Source organism: Abramis brama (genome assembly GCF_963993115.1).
Source record: "Abramis brama genome assembly, chromosome: 1".
In the NCBI taxonomy this organism is placed as follows: Eukaryota; Metazoa; Chordata; class Actinopteri; order Cypriniformes; family Leuciscidae; genus Abramis; species Abramis brama.
The window spans coordinates 23,189,669-23,205,820 of record NC_139963.1 but is presented as its reverse complement, the minus strand read 5'-3'; the positions used below and the strand labels follow the sequence as shown (position 1 = coordinate 23,205,820).

General features: G+C 38.0%; 1 protein-coding gene across 9 annotated transcripts in view; it reads right to left on the bottom strand.

Moving 5' to 3' along the window:
• Nucleotides 1-16,152, bottom strand: part of maptb (microtubule-associated protein tau b) — a 39,405-nt gene that overhangs the window by 21,680 nt on the left and 1,573 nt on the right. For 5 of the 9 annotated variants that reach the window (XM_084087661.1, XM_084087656.1, XM_084087660.1 and 2 more), the window contains exon 1: nucleotides 14,232-14,359. The gene's annotated coding sequence lies outside the window, so the exon portion shown is untranslated. Of the gene's footprint in view, nucleotides 1-14,231; nucleotides 14,360-15,554; nucleotides 15,653-16,152 lie in introns of those variants that run through there. The other 4 variants (XM_084087659.1, XM_084087664.1, XM_084087662.1 and 1 more) reach the window with 1 other exon arrangement.

Below are 16,152 nucleotides of genomic sequence, written 5' to 3'. Positions count from 1 at the left end.
AATGCGAACACGAAAAATTAAATAAAATAAAATAAAATGAATATATTATGTTCTGTGGAGAGCCAACCCTTCTTCATCCGGTGGGTAGTATTAGGCCTACTTTTGGTTTGCTTAGTGTAGCCTAATTCACAGAATTACTAAAACATATTTTGCTATAACCTACCTAAAAGTTAAAGATTTTTTGTGTCACGCTATTTCCCTCATATTAAATATAAAATGCATGTGTGTATATTTTTCTAATGTCTGGACTCCTTTATTAAGGGAGTAGCCTATGGATGTATAAACAGACGTTTCAATATATATTGGTATTAAATGCATTTTCTGAGAATTTATATTTCAAGGTTTTACTGCAAATGTCATGTCCATAATGCTGGAATTGCCCAATTTTAAATAATTTATTCTCAACTAGTTTTGTGGTGTAGGTCTACGTATTTTATAATGTTAATTTCAAATAATACTAAAAGTAATTTAAAGATGTGGTAGCTTTGGATCTGGACGTGTGGGGTGTGTCGTGATTTTGCCTTCTTACACCGCACACCGACACAGGTTCATGAATCTGAGTGTCGCGGTTTCATATCGCATATCTTTACAGCCCTAGTCATTTTAGAATGTTCAGTTCTACTTCTGTAGTTATTTTGGTTAAAGTAACTCAAAAGTAATACAGGAGTAATGTAACACATTAAAATTCTGAAACAGTAATATTGTAAGGTAAAGAATTACTTTTTAATAACAGTAATGTATAATGTATTACAGTTTGGAAGTAACTTGCACAACACTGATGTGCTGTGTTGTGTGTGTCTGAGTGTGTGCTTCCTGTTACAACTAAGAATGTGGTTTTCCTTTTAGCAGTTCTGCTTTATACTTTGAACAAAGTAGATTAAACTTATGTAGTCCCAGCAGAGCTATTTGTAAATCTACACTCGAGACAGTAAAGTGAACACTCTCATCCATCTCCTTCACACAGGACGCCTATAAACATGAATTATATTCTTGTTGAAATGGAATAGATGGCTTACATGCAACATTGTCACATCCCATAAATCCTTTTTATCAATGACCCACGTGTATGTAATCAGATACCAGAATGATTTGCTTGTGCACTGAGATCACACAGCAAGGTCATCTGGATGTGGGGGTCATAATGAAAACCAAGTTGTTTTAGGCAAGAAGTGCTGTGTGGAGCTGAAAAAGTGACAAAGCTGCAGGGGTGGATTTACATTTGTCAATTACATCATCTTTAAAGTCAGCAGTGACCAGCAGGAAGGAACAGCACCAGAAGCCAAAATGGCTTTTTAAAGGGACAGTTCATCCAAAAATCTAAAATCTGTTTTCATTAGTAAACCCATATGACTAAGTACGAGTGGAGCAATTTGTTTTTTGTGGCCTTTTTACACTTGGAAGCTTTGGTTCCCATTTGTTGTAAATGCATGGCAAAGAATATGGAAAACAGTTGTCAAATTTACACCTTTCATGTTCCACAGATTCATATGGGTTTGAAACAACATTCATATTTTAGATTTTAGGTGAACTATTCCCTTATGCTTTGAACCTGAAGGTGTTTTGTCCCCAGGCCAGTAGGGATATATTGTGACACGATATATTGTTACACCCCTATACCCAACTATATAATTGCGAGAGAATGCAAAAGCATTGAAATATGTTTTTTATGTATTTCCATCACCATGTCCTTTTAGGAAAGCCGTTTTATTTCCTTTCCGAACATAGTATTCGGCTTCGGGCACATCCCTAGTCCCAGTACCATGACTGTATAAGTGTGTTGAAGATTGGGAAGCATCTCTCTCAAAATACCACCTTCATAATAAACTCACACAAGCTGGGTTTCCCTGAGGCAGCAGTGGTGCAAATTCAAGCCTGACTCCCACAGGGTCATCATGCATTATTCAGAATGGGCTGTGATATCAGTAAACAGAGCTTAGAAACCATCTGCAACCACAGTCAGTCCAGAACTAGGTAAGCAGTGGAAACCACCGCTACATCAATAGGCTCTGATGTATTTACTAAAAATGTTTGTTGCAAAACACAAACTGGGGAGAAACAGCTGAAATGCTCAAAAATGGAAAAAATAAAGGATAGCCCAGCAGCTGGTCCTCAGCAGATGGTGTGTTTAGGATATTGGTATTCTGATCAGATGTCTAATTTGGTCCATGCAGGATATTATAAATTATTATCCTGCTTCATTTTTTTTTTAAATTCGTGTGCCTAGGTAATCTTTCATCAAAAATATTATTGTCCTCTCCCCGTCACAATAACATCTCTTCTCTAATGACAACCCCTCCCTTTCAGCAACCTGTCATTCACACAATTGCAGCAGTTAGCAAACAAAAACTATCCAATCAGTTCCCCTTCCCCATAGACAAAATCAAGTCCTGCCCTACATTTTTTTCATTCAAGAAGCTGTTTCACTAGGTTATATGCCACAATAGAGGAGAAAAGATGATTGCAACATCTGTTTCATGCTGACTTTACAAGTTCATTGTGGTTACATGACATCACTATCACCAAAAGCCTTGTTTTTACATCATTCCATATGATTTTAAAGAATTAAAATTTGTCTGTTCCTCACACCCAGCTGAAACAGGCCTATAGCAAACTTGGGGCCATATGAATTATTTATTATTTTCATGGTACTCTTAAGAGCAGTGTGAACATTTTTGAAATTGTCTCCTTTTGTGATTCACAGAAGAAAGAAAATCCTGCAAGTTTAGAATGACTCACAAGGGTGAGTAAAACCTTACAAAAATGCTTGTTTTATGTTGAACTTTGCTGTAACTGTCTTGAAGCTTCACTTGCAATGCCATGCTGGTCAACCTGGTTTTGGAGGGAAACAAAAAGGCTGTGCAGGTTCACCAACTTAACCATCACCAAATGGCCATCAACTAGGATAAAATATCCTGAGAGAGCACTTGCTGGTCTGGACAGCAGGAAAGTGTGTTTACTTGATGTGCGTTATTCAGTGTTTGCTAGAAGGCTATGAACCCATGGTTATAAAAAGCATGTCAATTTCCATCAAGTCAACACTTGATCTTATCCATAGGGAATCAACTTTGGAAAGTGGGCACCAGATGGGGCTGAAGAACAAGAGAGATTGATGACGTCAACCAAAAAGAAAGTCATTTGGTTGGCGGAGCAAGGTATTACATCTTGATAAAAGATTATTTCTGTTGAATTACGTGGACAATGAATAACATATTAAGACCAGGAATGTGTATTAAGAAAGTAAACAGCGCAATTTGAGACATCATGTTGTTTTCTCTTTTCAGAAGCAGGCCTTTGTGAATTTTCTGGCCGAGTTTTGAGCTCATGCAATTTGGTCTCCTCTGGCTTTATGTCAGATTTGCAACAGTCGCTGTTCACGGTGCTTAGCGGGTGCACTTGATCTGAATGATTGTGATCCCTCCTGGGCAGTGCAGGCAGAATGTCAATGCCCCTTTAAGAGGCCTACGACTTTCTGCCAAATGATGGATGTCTCTCTCTGGTTAAGAGGTTGGCACAGAGCAGAAAGGGCAACGCTGAAATGAGCTGGATGGTGAAGGTGGATTTATTAAGGGTAGACTTGGGAATGCGGGAGGGCTCTTAAAAGACAACACATGGCTGGCTACATGTGGCTGATCTGAGTAGGGGGTGGCTCGTACTGAAGTGGGCAGGGGTGAGGCGGAGAATTGTAATGTGAGTTGGCCAGCAGCCAGGGACTGGCAATTCTCACCTCATCAATATTCAGGACACATTACTGCAAGAAAGCATGATAGAATGAGAGAGCAAAAAAGAGAGGATGAAAGGGAAACAAAGACTGAGAGAAAAAAATGGGGGGGGGGTATTATTGCAAGTTTATTATATTAAAATATACTGTTATTATTTATATAAACTTAAATTGTAATAAAATTATGAAAATTAAAATATATTATTTATAAATATTATTATTAATATTATAATAAATATTATTATTTTTTGTAAAAAATTGAAATTAATAAAAAAATGTTTCATGAAAATATTAATTTTCTGCCACATATTTTATGCTAGTTTTATTCTCTATATTTTATGCACTATTTCACACCACATTTAATATACACTTCATAAAATGCTTAATTGTTGGGGCAACAATTATAGCAGAGAAGGTACAAATCTGAATTATTGACCAGCTGGGGAAAAAAAGACGTATTGCTGAGCCCTGCTACCCTTTCAACCCTACAGTAAACAGCGAGCAGGGAGAGCGAGGGATGAGGAAGACAAAACAGAGAGAGACAGAGAGGGAATGTGTGAGGGTTTCTGAGCTGAAAGGACAAGAGCGAGTAGGCGAAAAAGGAGAGAGAAACAAAGACGAAACAAGCAGGAGGAAAGAATTCAACGAGCGAGAAAAAGAGAGGGAGGAGGACAGAGAAAGAGAGCACTTCAGGGATGAAAGGATAATGGAACTGCAGGCAAGAGGAAAGAAAGAGTGACAGACACACACAGACAGAGCCTGCAACTGTATGATACAGCAGATTTCTAGAGGGACTTTCACTGATTTTGCCACAGTGCAATGGGCTGCCATCACATCTAGAGGACTAGAGAATCGTGGGTATTTTCACTGCACTGAGCCCTGTCCTCTCTCATCAGATCACGTTATTTTGCCTGAGCACACTGTGCTAAATGATCCTGCAGCACGACAGATCTGAAAGGTTTCTTGAGGTCGTGTTCGTCGACAATGTAGCCACTAGACACGCACCTACAGTCCACTCACTGACCGTCTGATGACCTTCTGAGTTTGGTTAGCTCTAATCTGATAACGATGAATGATAGCTCTAAACCAGGGGTGCCCAACCCTGCTCCTGCCGATCGACTGTCCTGCACAGTTCATCTCCAACCCTAATCAAACACACCTGCCTTTAATTTTCAAGCGATCCTGAAGACGTTAATTGGTTGCTTCAGGTGTGTTTGATTAGGGTTGGAGATAAAGGTAAGGGTTGGGCACCCTTTCTCTAAACGGACATGGCAATAGTATAAAAAAAATAGATGGGGGGGGGGGATTATTTCAATTATTTCAAAGATTTTGCGTTCTCTCGCAAAAAAAAACTTGTGTTCGCTTGCAAAGCTTTTGTGATGGAAATAGTATGTGGTTGGAAGGAAAACTATATTTGAGTGCTTTTGCGAGCAAAAGTTTCTCAGGGGAACACTTTCATTTTGTGAGAGAAAGAAAATGTTTTCTCAGGGGACAGCAATACTTTTGTGGGAGACCACAGAGTGAATACAACCCCCCCCAGTCACATATTTTTCCCATCTTCATATAGATTGGCTGACTTACATTACACAAGTACAATGTCGTAACTCATCAACTAGCCCTAAAATTGTTTTGTCGCAAATTTGTCATTCAACCACGTTGGTTAATGATGTCACACAGGTGGAGGAGTAATAACTTTTTTTTTTTTTTTCAGATTCAATCATAGGCTCGTTCTTGTGTACTAGAGCACGTACGCACATGCGCACTCATCAAAAATGCTGAAGGTAATAATTTATTAGATTTTTATTAAAGTACCCATGTCATAGAAACAAGAAACTATGCTTCTAAATGCAGGTCAAGAGCCGTCATTCCAACCACACAACGTTGCAATGCTGTTTGTAGTGCTGGGCGCCGGTATGACCAAAAATCCATTTCATGGTTTTTTTCAAAATTATACCAGTTTCACAGTATCTGACGGTATTTAGTTTTTTTCAAGCATGACTGGGTGTAAACCATATTTTCTACTGATTGATAGAGGAAATACTGTATTCGGTATGAACCCGTATACCGCCCAGCACGAGCTGTTTGCGAATGTTTGTTGGAACTATGGTTTCGGGAAACCCGACTCGTTGAATTATGCTGATAACGATGCATCTTGAGACCATAGTTGGCTAACAATGCTTTTGGGAAACTCACCCCAGGTTGATACAAGAGGTGAATCTGAGGATGAAATAATCACTGGATATGTCAATATTTTATTGGAAGACCTTTTTTCACATTGGTGGTATAGCCTAGTCAATATTATTCTTATAATTTAATGTGATATATATATATATATATATATATATATATATATATATATATATATTGGCAGCCTTTTCAAATAAGACAGTTGTTTTCTTTTAAAGCTGTACATACTGTAGTTGGACAAGTTTAACACTGTCCTCTTATGATCGAGTGCTAATATGAGGCATAAACTTCGTCAACAGCATCATATATTGAAGAAACAGTGACCAGTTTTCAATATGGCATGGCATTGATCCAGTGATGCGTATTAAACGTGGCGCAATGTAACCTGTCAGTGGTCCTGGTGAGTAGGATTGGCCGTTTTTCTGCTAAACTGACTCGACTTTTGCTCATTCAATTGGAAAAATGGCCATCTGTCAAACCCCGCACACCAGATACCAGGAGTTAGGGGTGTGTTTGTGCCTCAACTTGATGGCATGGCGATCCATAACCTTGTGTAACCTCATGTATGTCTGTTTCTATATTTAGGCCCTTTCAGTAAATGTACAGCCCTTAGCAAGGGCAGAAAATGAGGCAAACGCCCTGCTGGTCTAGAGAATGTGTGAAGAAACTGCAGACGTTTACAGATCCCAGCTGATACAATAAAAGGAGAAATCAATAGAGCGGCCATCTTCAAAAACTATATTAAACAACAAACAGAAGAAAACCTGGTGAGATATGAACATCCATAATGCTCTCAAAGACGTTTCTTGCTTCTACGGCAAGTCAATATGGTGAATACGCAATAAATCCTGCCATTCACCAGGTTCAGTCATGGACTAAAGACTCAATTGAAAACCTTAGAGAGAGCATTGGAATCTGTTTTTTAATGATTTTAATTGTTGCAATGACGATCATGAGTCTTTGAATGACACGATTACCAGTTAGGCTACATACATTTTTGTACAGGGGCGGTGGTTCAAACAAAAAATGTTAGAATATTCCCAAACAACAAACCCTGGATTAACAAATATCTTAAACAATCTTTAAATAAGAAAAAAATGGCTTTTTTTTAACGAGGTAAAATAATTAAATAAAGAAATTAAATGTAAGATAAAGGAGGCACAAATACAGTATAAAAGTAAAGTTGAAAATGAATTTAAAACCGGTAATGTCAGAGACGCATGGAGAGGATTAAATACAATGATGGGCAGACAACAGAAACGGGTACAACTGTTTGATGATGACCCCCATAGCTTTGTAAATAATTTAAAGGGTTAGTTCACCCAAAATTGAAAATTCTGTCAGTAATTACTCACCCTCATGTTGTTCCAACCCCGTAAGACCTTCGTTCATCTTCTGAACACAACTTAAGATATTTTTGATTAAATCTGAGAGCTGGCTCACTCCTCCATAGGCTTCTAAGACATTATAACTTGCTGGCCCAGAAAATGAACAACACGAGGGTGAGTAATTACTGACAGAATTTTCATTTTTGGGTGAACTAACCCTTTAAATGATTTTTACTCACGATTTAATAATAATGCAGGTGTTGAGCATAATGTTACTCTGACAGAATCTGAACCTATGAGAATAGAGGTAGGGGAGGTTATCAAAGTGTTGAATTAAACCAAATAAGGCTACCGGGCCAGATGGCCTTAAGGGTACTGTTCTAAAAGAGTGTGCAGGACAACTTGGGCATGTATGTACTAGGCTGTTTCAGGTCTTTTTAGATGATGGTTTTGTGCCAGTAACATGGAAAAGTACTACTGTTATCCCAGTACCTAAAACATCTTATGTCAGAGCTCCTAAAACCCTTCGCCCAATTGCCCTTACATCTGTGCAAGTGCATGGAGCGTATTATGCAAGGAACTTTTAGCACAAATTAATGGCTCTGAAGATCCATTGCAATTTGCTTACATGCCCAATCGGAGCACAGTGGATGCCTCCTTGACCTTGCTTCATAAGGCCCAGCACCATTTAAATAAAACAAATGCTCATGTCAGAATGCTTTATGTGGATTTTACATCAGCATTCAATACTGTACAGCCGCAAATCTTAAAAGAAAGATTGCGAGATTTTGGTGTTCGTAGCTGGTTAATCTTATGGACTAAGAAATTTTTTTAGTAATAGGCCCCAACGAGTCTGTGTTAATGGAATCTCATCTGATTGTATAGTCTTAAATTCAGGGTTACCACAGGGGATGTGTATTATCCCCTTTGCTTTTCTCTGTTTATACTAACGAACTTCAATGTAACAGGGATGATCTCACTTTAATCAAATAAACAGATGACTTGGTTTTATTTTCTTGCCAAACAGACAGAAATTGTTCAACCTATTTTGAGTGTATTAAAAGTCTTTTACAATGGTTTTACAACAGTCATCTACAATTGAACATTGAGAAGACAAAGGAATTATGCTGTGGGAATCAAATTAGGAAAGGTACAGCTGGCCTCCCATATGAACAAGTTATTATAAAAGGTATAAAGATAAAGCAAGTTTCAAATTTTAAATATCTAGGTACAATTATTGATGACAAACTCTCATTCCAGGAAAATGTGGACCATACACATAAGAAAACAAGACAGCGTTTAGGTCTACTAAGTTAAGAAATTTTGTCATTGATAAGAGGATCCTAACTATTGTTTACAGATCGATGATCGAAAGTATTTTAACTTATAATATCGTTTCATGGTATGGCAATTTAACAATGAGACAGAAGAATAAATTAATATGAGTAATTAACGAAGCAAATAAGATTACCGGCCAAAAACAGAGTATATTGCAAGAGCTGTTTTCACATTTTATGGAGAAAAAGGCGAAAATAGACCAGACTTATCCCCTCCACCCTGGCTTTGAGGCACTTCCTTCGGGGCGTAGGCTGCGTATACCGTTTGCTAAAAAGAACATTTATTAAAGATCATGTTCCATTGGCGGTGACTGTTTTAAATCAAATTTTCAATTGAGGTAGTTATAGGTGTATGAACGTGTGTATGCATAAGCATGTGTGCATGTATTTATGCAGATACATATTGTATTCATTTGTTTTAATCATGTATTCCCCATGTGTTTTATTATGTTGTATACAATGTGGTTGTACAGTGTTGTCTGATGTATCTGTTTTTTATGCCAGTGTTAAAGATGAATTTCTGTCCAGTAAATCTGAACGGACAATAAAGTCAAACAAACAAACAAAGATAAATTCATCATAATTTCCCTAGGTTGGTCCCTCAGAAGGTTCATAATCCATGTACCAGCTTTTCTAGCACTAAGAATCTGGATTTTTCCTGCGTAATAAAGGTTAATGTCTTAATAAGAGGATTAGCCTACCATGTTAGCCCCTTGTGGCTATCAATTTGTAGTCTCCCATTACCAGCCTATATCCAAACCACTAATACATTGAGGTTTTCCTTAAGGTCAACATAAAATCAAAGCTTTACCCTGTATCATTTCTTTCTTAATAAACATTCCTGGTTTTATTGTGAACTGCTAATCTGGTCATGTTATTCCAAAGGAAAAACCCTTATAATCTTTTAAAATATAATATCTTGCCTGCCCTGAAGACTTTATGGACTGACATCCCAAAGCCCAAATTTGTAGGGATGCACAATATGTTTGATTTAATTTTACTGCTTTACCGGCATCTAGCAATCACTTAAATGGATACTCTACACAAATCTGTCAGGTTTACATCATAATAGCCTAGTTGTTAAGTTCAGGTTAACAGACTGAAGACAAATGGACTATGACTGTCTAGAGTCTAGACGTTGGTGATTATTCCTTAGACCAATGAATGTGCTTAAATCCACTCACTATGCTAGTTTACTCTGAACGCAGCTCCATACTGGAAGGTCATTGCCCTGTAACTAAAATACTAGCTTGTTTATCATTCATCCCCTTTAACAGCCCAGATATGCTCTGAGGGTTAAATTAACCAGACTGTCCTCTCCAGCTCAGCATTTCTGTTCTGTTCACTAAATTTACAGGTCTCTCTCAGAGTGTTTCAGGCAGACCAATTACGTAAGTGCCCTGTGCGCAGTGTAATTGAAGTGCCCAGGAGATGGTTCTGGAATGCCTCTGCAACAATGCAGTAGCAAAAAAAAACCAAAGACCGAAGTTAAGTCCACTCAAATGAAACCACTTCCTGAGGGCAGCTCAGCATGAAATTGTTGAGTATTTTTACAAGTTGTAGAGAAGTAAATTTTGTGTTTGTGCTTTGGTTGTTGGTCTCTGCTAGCTTCTCTGTCTGTACACAGTTGAGTGCCTCTCTGCCTCTGACCTAGTTTTGTCCATCTCAGCTCGCAGCGCAGATTGCAGCATCACTTCAGAAGTGTGCAGCCATCTCTCCATCTCATGTCTCCACCCTTTAGTCTGTCTCTTTCTCATTTTCTCTCCGTCTCTCTGTCTGTTCCCGCAGAGCTCCAGCACTGGGCAGCAGGATTAGTGAGGGTAATGGATGCATGTCTCCACGTGTCCAAGTGCATGGCAGGTGCGGACTAATCAAGAAAATGTGGCAACGGGATCTGGCCATTCTTTTTAATATAATCAAAGTAAATGGGGACTGTTGAGCTACAGAATTACAAAAAAGCACCATAAACATATCAAAAAAGTGGTCGACACAACTCTTGAACTATATTCCATGTCTTCTTAAGTCAAATGATAGCTTTATGTGAGAAAAATGGTTATTCACCATTCATTTTCTCTCCAGTGAACTGATATCCAGTGGGAATGGATGATTGAGTTAGTGAGAACTAGATCTGTCCGATTCTTGAACAAATCAATTGATTCACTGAATTTAAAACAATGATTTGTTCACAAATTGTATATCGCTGTCTAAAAAACACACCAAGGCTATGGCACAATGAATAATGACTAATTAATAATTAAAAGTTGGTATGTTCCTTAGATACTCAGTAAAAAATGGTGTAGAAATGACTTTGAAACAGTTTTCACTCAGATTTTGCTTGTCACAAATAATTACTATAAGAAACGGTAAGTATGAAATGAAATGAAATTTTAAAGAAGACTGAAATTATGTATTATATACATAATCCAACAATCTTTGTTTTATTTACAACAACAACAAAAAATATTATTTTTACAGTGCAGAGTGCAGTTTATGTCTTGAAGATCTGGAATATAGTTCATGATGCTTTTTTGGTGATTCTGGATCTTGATCCCTAACTCACTTTGTGTAACAAAGTAGCCAATATAGTCTTCAAAGATTTACATTTCGAGTTCCACAGAAGGTAGAAAGTAATAAAGGTTTGAAACGACATGAGGGTGAGTAGATTATGGGAATTAAAATGTTTGTGTGAACTATCCCTTTAAGAGAAGCATCATACAAGATTTAGCAGATTCTATTTAATCTTACCAAAACAAAAGTGCACAGAACGATATTATTAGAACTAATAAATTAATTCTCAAAGAGAATGTAAATAACATGCATCACTACAAGAATGCATTAAACCTCATTTCTGCATAAACAGAGCTGTGGTGATCACACCCGCTCAAACAGCAGAGATGTCCTTGATCTAACCGAAACACGTAACCTTCCCATCTGCCATGTGGTTTCTGGACCCGCAGCCCAGACTCTCCTCAAGAGTTCAGATCACACCTCACTGAACTGAATCTGGACATTAAATTAACCGACTGGCAGAGCAGTCAGTGTGTGTTTGTGTGTGCCAACTCTGGCCGAATTGAAATAATGGTCATGCTGCCAGACGAAATTGCTGCCGATAACAGCATGATCCACTTAGCATAAGAAAATATTCAGTCCCCAGAAAGGACGGTTGGCATTTACGTGAACATGTGTCGTACAGATGCTGGCATGAAGAGGAAAATGTCAATCTGATGATATACATCCAGCAACAAAATGTGTGCGGATGCAGATAGCTGTGAGGCACAGACATTCTAACTATTCAACTGGCTTCAATATAGAGAATACAAGATGTATTAAGTCTATGAAATCTGTGTGTGTGTGTGTGTGTGTGCAAGACAGTTTTTTGTGATCTCTAGTCGCTGCACACAGGAAGTTAGTCATCTGTTGCCATGGTGCATCAGAGAGTTCAGGACTGCAGTGCAAACTGCATGGGATCTGGCCTACCAGACCAGAGAGACACTGTCTCACTGTCTTCAAGCAGCAAAAACATGTTGAATCTGGATTGTCATATGTTGTAGTCAACAATGAGCAGCTCCGGTAACTCCAGATGCGTAATTTATCCCTGGAAGTTCCTGAGATCTGATTGGGCAATAATGGCTCTTATAATCAAATCAAAGTGGTCCCTAATGCTCACATCCCCCTTGTGGAGACCCTCTAACAAAGTATACTATGAAACGTAGTCTATCACTACATACTCTAATTTAGTTCATGTTTTTAGAGGTCAAAATTGATTGACAATATTGATTAAATTACTTATTCTGACTTTTAATGAATGAACTAAGGTAAATTATGATGCAGTCATTATAAGAAGCAATATTCAGAAAGATGCAACCTTCATATATCTTCATATAGTGACATTTTTATCTTATCTTAAAGGTGCACTATGTAACTTTTTTTTTCTTCAAAATTAAAGTCAATATACCATCAATCCAAACGTATCCAAAACGTGTTTTTGTCTTACCCTGATTCACAATGGTAAGCCCGTTATAAGAGTTTATATTTTAGACAGAGCGGGATGCTTTTTGCTCGAAATCGCATACTTGCGTCACTCCTCCTCTTACGTCTGGTCATATCTGTAAATAGAGAAAAGTTGCTCCGGCTACTTTGACGCATGTAGGAGTGGCATAGGTTAGTTGTCACAACGAGCAAAAAAGGTTGACATGGAGCAGCTACAGCTCAAACTCAAACAGCTAAAAAAAAAAGCTGAAAAGAGGAGAGTCTGCTAGCAACAACGGCATTTTGGAGATGGCGATAACTGAGGGATTTTAAATGTTTGAAAAGCGACATGGAGATGCGTTTTTATTACTCAACAGGTGAGTAGGGTATTTTATTGAACAGATAAATTGCCATATGTAAAGCATTATCTACTGTGAGAGTCATTTCATGGTTGTGTAGCTGTGCTGGAATTTATTTTCAAGGAAGCACCATGTCTACTAATAGGTAAATCTACAGTAACGTCTTCAGCTAGTCAGCTTGAGATCCTTTCCATATAAACTGGTTATATCTCTTAAGAGCAGTAGTGAATGTTTTCTGAGCAGGAGGATAACCATATTGATCCGCAGTCACACAGATGCCGAAGCACAACCAAAACAATGTTCTTCTGCAAAATGCATGCCGTTTTGTTTTTTAACCTCTAGAGGGCCACAAGTTGCATAAATTTTAATTAAAAGAGAAATATAGTTTGAACTGAGTTCCTCCTCCTCTGTTCTAAAATGATAAAAAGATCAACAGTTTAAAACTGAAGCGAGTAACAGGCGGTTGTCCGGCAGGAGAAACACACACTTCAGTGCATGGTCTGTAAACTGAATCAGATTTACCAAATGTTCCATCTCTCTGTCTCAATAGCTGCCGTCAAAATAATATGACGATGATGTTTGTATTTGTGGTCTTCAATGGCAAATTTTGCATCTGTATTTTTGTGTGCAAAAGCAACCCCCTCCATCTAGACTTTTAAAAATGTACTTTTTTGCTTTTATTCTACAGACCGCAGACTGCAAGTGACATCCTAAATCTAGGACCTGAGGAGTATTAACTACAAAAGAGTTGAGTTGACCTAGAATTTGAAAGAATGTTTGTCAGATTTACTGGAATATTGGGTTTTCTACATTTGTTCAAAACTGGTCAGGAGGACCTTTCTTTTAGAGGTAAATATTCTCCTTCCAAAAATTATTTTTGCTCATCCCTTGCTGTTCCTTTTTGTTCAGTTTGTCCAACTGAAACTAGAACAACCCCAAGATATTCTTCCAAGATTTTTTTTTTCCAAAAAAAAAAAAAAAAAAAAAACATGTCTAATAAGGTTTAGCTAATCTACATTTGTCACATGTTATGATATGCAATGCATAATGCACAGACAGGTATACATTCGCCGACAAAATACCAACTCCGCTATAAAGCCATGGTGAAATACCAGCCGCAGATTTCATTTCGTAATCTTTAAATATTAGGATATAAAAATGAAAGCGACAGTGTCGTTGGGCTAAAGACAGACACGGCGTGTTCAGCAGAGAGATGGGCGTGGGGGAGGAAGTGCTGAGGAAGATGCAGGCGTGAATTTCGACCGTTACGTTCCAAACACTACAGTAAAGCTTTTCAAAATTATAATGTTATTTTCAAAAAGAGAGTACTTACGATGGGCGCGGATGATGAGAGTGTGGCAGAGCAACGACCGTGATGTGATAGAGAGAGAGAGCACGAGCCAGAGAGAGAAAGAGAGAGCGCGAGCCAGAGACAGAAAGAGAGAGAGACGGGGAGGGCGGGGGAGCAAGGTGTGTCCGCTGCCTTGAAAATCATCATCCATCCTCATACAAATTATAAAAATGGAGGAAAAATTTTTTACTTTTTTTTGTTGTTTTTTTATGTTTAATAATTCATTCATTGTGAACTGAAGTCAAACAAAATAGAACAGAGAAAATGTATTAAATGTTGCGGTCCAGGTTTTCCATTAGCCTAGAAAAAGTATTTTTGTGTAATGTCACACTATAAAATGTTTTATTATTATTATTATTGTTATTAAAGACTTGTATTTGCAGAGTCGCCCAGACAAAAGCCCCATGTGGTGTTAGGCTACAGATGTAAGGTCAGAATCTAATAAGCGGTGTTCCCGTAAAGAAAAGGGGTTTTTTTTCATTAAGATGCGCTTTAAAATCAGTTTAAATTGACAGATAAGGGATTCTTTCAGATTCTATGGAAACCATGACAAACCATAGCCTACACATGCAACATCAGCACCATTTTCAACATGGAGCAAACTGCGAAAATCCCTTTACACCGGAGGATCAGCGAGACACGTCGAGTGCGTTTATCGCTTTCAGGCGGATCAGGTCCGGCCGCAAAAGCTGCAAAACCCCGATTATCGATTTGTCAATGGTTATGGCCACAAAAGATCTCGAGAAAACCCTGGCACCTTTCATCCAGACTGACTTAACACACCGGTGTGAGCCACATTATGTTCCATCAATGTCTCATACTTCTAGGTTTTTCCACACCGGCAAACCGCGTGCACGTGAAGCATTGCATGCGTGAATCGACACAATGCATCGAGATTTCTACGATGCGACGCACGTCATTAAAAAAAAGACAAATAAAGTGGAATGTAATATTCTTTCAATTAAAATAAATTATTATTGTCCATATTGTGCATCCATGAAAATAAGTTGCTACCTGTAGATGCAAATGAATAAAGAAAGCAATCAGATTTATGTGCACCTCCTTATCGATGCAATCTCAGTGAAATTACATGTATAGTGTTTCTTTTTAAAAATCAGTCTATGAAGAAAAGCGGGCCCATAATGTCTGTCACACACCCAACAGTCGGATTTACTAACATCCTAAGACCAATACACTGGTTGCAGCGATAAAAACTGTGGTAAGGCTTATGAATCTTCATTACTTGATTAATAATGAATCGCTATTAAATACAAGTCTTTGAGTTTGTAAACCGGGTTGACTTACCTCTGTGGCACACTGAGTTATTGTCTGTCCAACTGCAGCAGTCAGCCAGTGAGCAAACCCTGACAAATCCTTCCGCGTCCTGCAAAGGGAGGATGGCGCTAGAGAGCAAGAGCGAGAATGATGTCAGTCAGGATAAACCAGAACTCGAAGCTGACATTTCTATGATATTTACACACAAATGATAAATGATAAATACACGCTGTGTATTTTATTGTATCTTATTTGACAATGTCTGCATTCGAATCGATATTAGAACAGAAATATCATTCTATTTATGGTCAGAGGCTTTCTTACTGTAAAAGCAAGGGTTTTCAAATCATTGATGACAAAAACAACTTCAAACTTTTTGATGCCTTAAATGCTGTAAATGCTTCGATATATTTAAATATATAATGACCTTTATATATGCATGAAGGAGAGAAAAAAAAAATGCTTTTTGGGGGTGGGGAAATGCTCCCTTAACAGCTCCCGAAGTTCCCAGACCTCAGTTTACTATCATGATTAAGATTTTGTCCAAAACTTTTTAGTTAAGTTAAAGTTTGCTGATGTGATTACACTTAAATGTGGTCATAAAGGCCAGACGAGGCCATTCCAAAGC